Consider the following 5,715-nt stretch of genomic DNA (forward strand, 5'->3'; position numbering starts at 1 on the left):
CTTTGTCAAACATGCTTACAGTAATTATATTTGACTGAGACCCCTGGAATATATACATTTCTACTAATTCTTATCTGTGGAAACTGTCTTTTTAAAAAACAAATCGTGATAATCATTTATCTATTTCAACAACATAGCCACCGTGACGCATACGTAAAGTGTTCCATTCGGTTTCAGATCTTATTAATTTATTTATTAAGTTTCATGTCAGTAGGGTAGTTCCATTCAAGCCAAAAAATGAATTTAATGGCCTGCTTTCCAAGGAAGCCCTGCATTATACAGGTATAAAATAACATCACATTTAATACAGATGACAGCTGGACACACCCCGTCCGTCATTATTAGTGTTATGTGCTTGCCTAACATAGCAACTTGAGCTCTATATTGTGTGCTCCACATGACCGAACTAAATATCGATGATTCTTAGTTAACGAGGACGCCCTCGGATGATGGCAAATCATCTACGCTTCGAAATAATTCCTTTTAGCGATGTAGTACCAGATAAGAACAAACATATTTACATGTGTATATCAGAAAGAGAGATAGAGAGAGGAGAAAGGAGAGAGAGAGAGAGAGAGAGAGAGAATGTCGATGTATATTATATCTTAGTCCATTGCGAATGGTGTTTCTGTTGCTCTATTGCTAGTTTCGCCATTATTGCTGAAGCACATAAGCTGCAAGAATACACACGATCATTCTATTTTCGTGTGATTTAATGCCATTTTCTTTCATTTCTCTGATGTTGACACAATCGATTTTTCTTTTCTTCCAGTGACGTTGATCAGGACAGCACAAGGGGCGCTCTTTAACATGATCCAGCGTTCTAGAATGAGTCTGTTGTTTCGCGCAATAGATCGTGTTCTACTGTTCTACACTGTCGCTCATAAAGGTGGAATATATTTGTTTTACCCCAATTTATGGAATTATTTTAAAAATAATTAAAAAATAATAGATCTAGATAATAGTACACATACTCAGGTTTTATTGAATAACAATTTGCCAATGTGTGTTTTGCGTGACTGCTATAGCATGTGTATGCTACTATGCTTATCAACTAGGGGACCTATGCCCTTAAGTCATAAATGACAGTAATGAGGATTAATGCCCCACAAAAGGGCACTAATATAGCACATCGACACGGTTTTGATCCTGGGGCCTCACAGTTACGAGGCCATCGCTTTGTCACTGAATTATGACTGTACGCAGCGGGGCAAGGGTAGGGGCAGTTTCCATACATTAAAAAAAAAACACAGAAATGCAATAAATTTTCAATAATTTATTGCATTTTACCCCGGTCCCCAACATAAACAAATCCTTTGGACGGCCATGCAATATGGCTCAAGGCATGGGCACACAGAAGATTTTTTTCATGTTGGGAACCGGGGTAAAATGCAATAAATTATTGAAAATTTATTGCATTTTCTGTTTTTTTTTAATTATTTATGGCAACTTCCCCCTACCCTAGCCCCCGCTGCGTACAGTCATAATTCAGTGACAAAGCGATGGCCTCGTAACTGTGAGGCCCCAGGATCAAAACCGTGTCGATGTGCTATATTAGTGCCCTTTTGTGGGGCATTAATCCTCATTACTCAATTACTCAATTACTTCAATTATTCAACAAAATCTGAGTATATATACTATTATCTAGATCTATTATTTTTTAAATTAATTTATAAAATAATTCCATATATTGGGGTAAAAAAAAAAATCCATCTTTATGAGCGACCGTGTATTAGGTTCTCTTCAGCAAGATTCTTGCTTTACCATAAATAGAACAAAATTGTTTAAACTTCTAAACTAATTTGCAACAGTTACTAGAATTCAATTGAAAATATGTTCCCAATTTAACATGGCATGATTCTCTTATCCTTTCTCTTGACAATTCGTCCCTATTTTCACGAAGTGACGGTAGTGAATGAAAATCGCATTCACTTTGCGTTACGATTTTCCTCACTACCGTCACTTTGTAAAAATTGGGACGAATTATTGTCTTGTTCTGGGAGGTGATCTCCGACGAAAGTGGCATCGACCCGACCGGTACTTACCAAGGTGACTCTGATCTCTAGCTCGAGCGTATCAACGTCTACTACAATGAGGCGGCATGAGGACAATACGTCTCAAGAGCGGTTCTTCTCGACCTCGAGCCAGGCATCATGGACTCGGTCCGTTCTAGTCCATTTGGTCAGATCTTCAGACCAGACAACTTCGTCTTTGGCCAGAGCGGAGCAGAGAACAACTGGGCCAAATGACACTTCACAGAAGGCGCTGAACTTATTCATTCTGTGATGGACGTTGTACGAAAGGAGGCCAAAGGATGTGACTGTATTCATGTTGGTTAAAAAAAAAAATTGTTTACATTACAATTTGTTATGGTGTCTGCGTTGTGCAGTAAACTTTGAAAGTGTTTTAGGGCAATACAACGCTTGTAATTATGTGTCCGTATATTTCGAATTGCTATTATGACTTAAGTCGTCTAGCGACTGAATTAACACAGTTCATCTGTTTGTTACAAATACTGGAATTCCTTATTTAATCTCTTGACTAAGAGCCTGGCTTAAACATGCGTGACCATTTATATCATGTGTCTATGTCCACAGGGGTTCCAGCTTACGCATTCTTTGGGAAGTGGAACTGGCTCTGGTATGGGAATCCTCCTGATCACCAAGATCCGTGGGGAATACCCTGATCGGATCATGACGTCCTTCAACGTTGTCTCTTCGCCAAAGGTTTCAGACACCGTCGTCGAACCTTACAACGCCACCCTCTCCGTCAACTCACTGGTCGAGAACACCGATGAGGCGTTCTGCATCGACAATGTAGCACTCTACGACATCTGCTTCCGAACCCTGGAGCTTACGACTCCGACCTATGGTGACCTAAATCATCTCGTGTCTGCAACCATGAGTGGCGTCACAACTTGTCTCAGGTTTCCTGGCCAGCTGAACGCAGATCTTCGTAAGCTAGCAGTCAACATGGTTCCATTTCCACGTCTCCATTTCTTCATGCCTGGATTTGCTCCTCTTACAAGCCGTGGTAGCCAACAATACAGGGCCACATCTGTTGCCGAGCTAACACAGCAGATGTTTGATTCTAAGAACATGATGGCAGCCTGCGATCCTCGCCACGACCGCTACCTCACCGTTGCCGCAATCTTCCGTGGCCGTATGTCCATGAAGGAGGTTAACGAACAGATGCTCAATGCACAGAACAAGAACAGCAGCTACTTCGTCGAATGGATCCCGAATAATGTCAAGACTGCTGTCTGTGACATCCCTCCCCGCGGTCTCAAAATGGCAGCCACCTTCAACGGCAACAGTACCGCCATCCAGGAACTCTTCAAACGCATTTCTGAGCAGTTCTCCGCCATGTTCAGATGAAAGGCCTTCCTCCATTGGTACACTGGTGAAGGTATGGACGAGATGGAGTTCACAGAGGCTGAGAGCAACATGAACGACTTGGTGTCCGAGTACCAGTAGTACCAGGACGCAACTGTCGAAGAGGAGGATTTCGATGAGGAAGAGGAAGAAGAAGAAAATAAGATGCCTCGTAAATTTCTGTGAAGTCGCTTAACTAGATGCATAACTGAGAACGATTGATAGGAACATCATAATTGTAGATCTTGTCAGTATTTTTACAGGATATGATATGTCGATAACAAAGGATTTCTCAAATATATGCTTCCATCATATCCCCCTCTTATATTCTCTCCCCCTCTCTCTCTCTCTCTCTCTCTCTCTCTCTCTCTCTATCTCTCTCTGTCTTTCTCTTTCTCTCTCAATGTCTCTCTCTCTCTCTTTCTATCTGTCTCTGGCTCTCTAAGTGTCCCTCTCTTTCTCATCCTCCCTCTCTAACAGATCTCTCGTTCTCTCCCCTGTTCTCTATTTCACCTTCCTTCATTCTACGAACGATGTAAGTTTTGTTTAAGCCACCCAAACTATTTCCACTTATCTGCTCCCCTCCTTCTCTCCATTGGTTCGTCTTCTTTTTCTCTCACTTGTATGCTTCCTTCCTCTGCCACTTCGGTACAACTGTATTTCTCTTTCTCACGTTCTCGTTGTTCAATTTTTAGTAAAGTTCTCAAAATATCTCTTAGCTGAATTCTTTAGGTTTTTATAATTCTTTGAGGTCAGGGTATAAAAGCCAGAATTAGAAACTTTGTCATTATGCACCATCTGCAATTAAAGCTGAGTGATTTCAGTTTTTTAATTTATTTTAGCAATGAAATAAAGTGGGTCATTATCAATCAATTACAATTTTGTATTCATTGATTTTATTTCTCAAAACTCCAATCCCTTTCTTTTTTTACATAACATAGTTTATACAAAAGTTTATACATTTGATAAACAAACATATTTACAACACAATTCCATTGTTCATTATTTCCCAATTCATAGGACGAAAATATATCACAATTACATAATAAAACAAATAATCGCACTACACAGTTTTTTCAACCCCAAAACTATGCTTTTTTCAGAAAGAGACTGAATACTTAAAATTATATATATATATATATATATATATATATACAAGATATTGAGTTTCATATTTCTCAACATATTATGAATTGAAATTTTAAGTTTTCTTTTTTAATATTAAAACACTACTTAGGCTTATCCCAACCTCCAACCCCACCCCCCCCCCCCCCTCCCTTCTACTTGTGTGGATATGGAATGCATTCTGGTACAGGTTTCTTTATCGAAATGACTTCAGTTGTTGACTTCGTTCCACATCTTCCTCGCTCTCCCTTAATATCTTTATAAATCGAGTAATGAAATATTTGACAGTAAATGAAAGTACAGGTATTATAATTGACATAATAAACATGATAAAGAAAAGGATGAACATTCAATAAATCAGGTATGGAAGAAAGTTCGATAAATATATACTTGTATGCTTGCTTATAAAGACTACGATTAAGAATAAATGACATTGTGACAGTACAGAAGAGTGGAAATGAGACAGACAAATATAAAACAGAGACGGAGAGAGAGGGGGAGAGATAGGAGAGATGAGGGGAAAGAGATGTAGGTAAATTTATGGACAATATCCATTTAATTTCCGATAAAAAGTAAGATCATTTGGGCCTTAAGATACATCATCGGGTATCTCAAATTTAATTTTGTTTCTTGACTTTGGGAGGGGAACCTCATCCGAACCCACCCCTAGTGTATGCATTTCCCATCAATTTTTGTATAAGTAGGGACGTTCGAGCAAACTCACGCTAAAAATGAGCACATTTATTTGTCTGCGTTCCACGTGACCTCAAAAACCGTATCCGGACACCTACCCCTGGTTATCCATCCCCCGGATAATGACCCCCAGTCAACTACCCCCTAGGACAACTATCCCCTAGGGCAACCACCCTCTTGGACGACTACCCATCGGAACAACTACCCCCAGACAGCTACCCCCGGACAACTACCCCTAGGATAGTTGTCCGGGGGTAGTTGTTCTAGAGGACTGTTGTCGTAGGGGGTAGTGAGTTGTCTGGGGCTAGTCGTCCGGGCGGTAGTTGTCCGGGCGATAGTTGTCCCTGGGAGTAGTGGTCCTATAATAGAGGGTGGTTGCCCTAGGGGTAGTTTCCCTATGGGGTATTTGTCTGGGGCTAGTTTTCCGGGTGGTAGTTGTCTGGGCGGTTGTAGTCCCCGGGGAGTAGTCGTCCTAGATAGTGGTTGCCCTAGGGGGTGGTTGACTGGGGGTGGTTATCCGGGG

General features: G+C 40.7%; 1 pseudogene; it reads left to right on the top strand.

Moving 5' to 3' along the window:
- The first annotated feature begins 1,992 nt into the window (after positions 1-1,992).
- On the top strand, positions 1,993-3,523 carry LOC100890140 (annotated as a pseudogene).
- Positions 3,524-5,715: the final 2,192 nt, after the last annotated feature.

Source organism: Strongylocentrotus purpuratus, unplaced genomic scaffold, assembly GCF_000002235.5.
Source record: "Strongylocentrotus purpuratus isolate Spur 01 unplaced genomic scaffold, Spur_5.0 spur5_scaffold_16, whole genome shotgun sequence".
NCBI classification, from domain to species: Eukaryota; Metazoa; Echinodermata; class Echinoidea; order Camarodonta; family Strongylocentrotidae; genus Strongylocentrotus; species Strongylocentrotus purpuratus.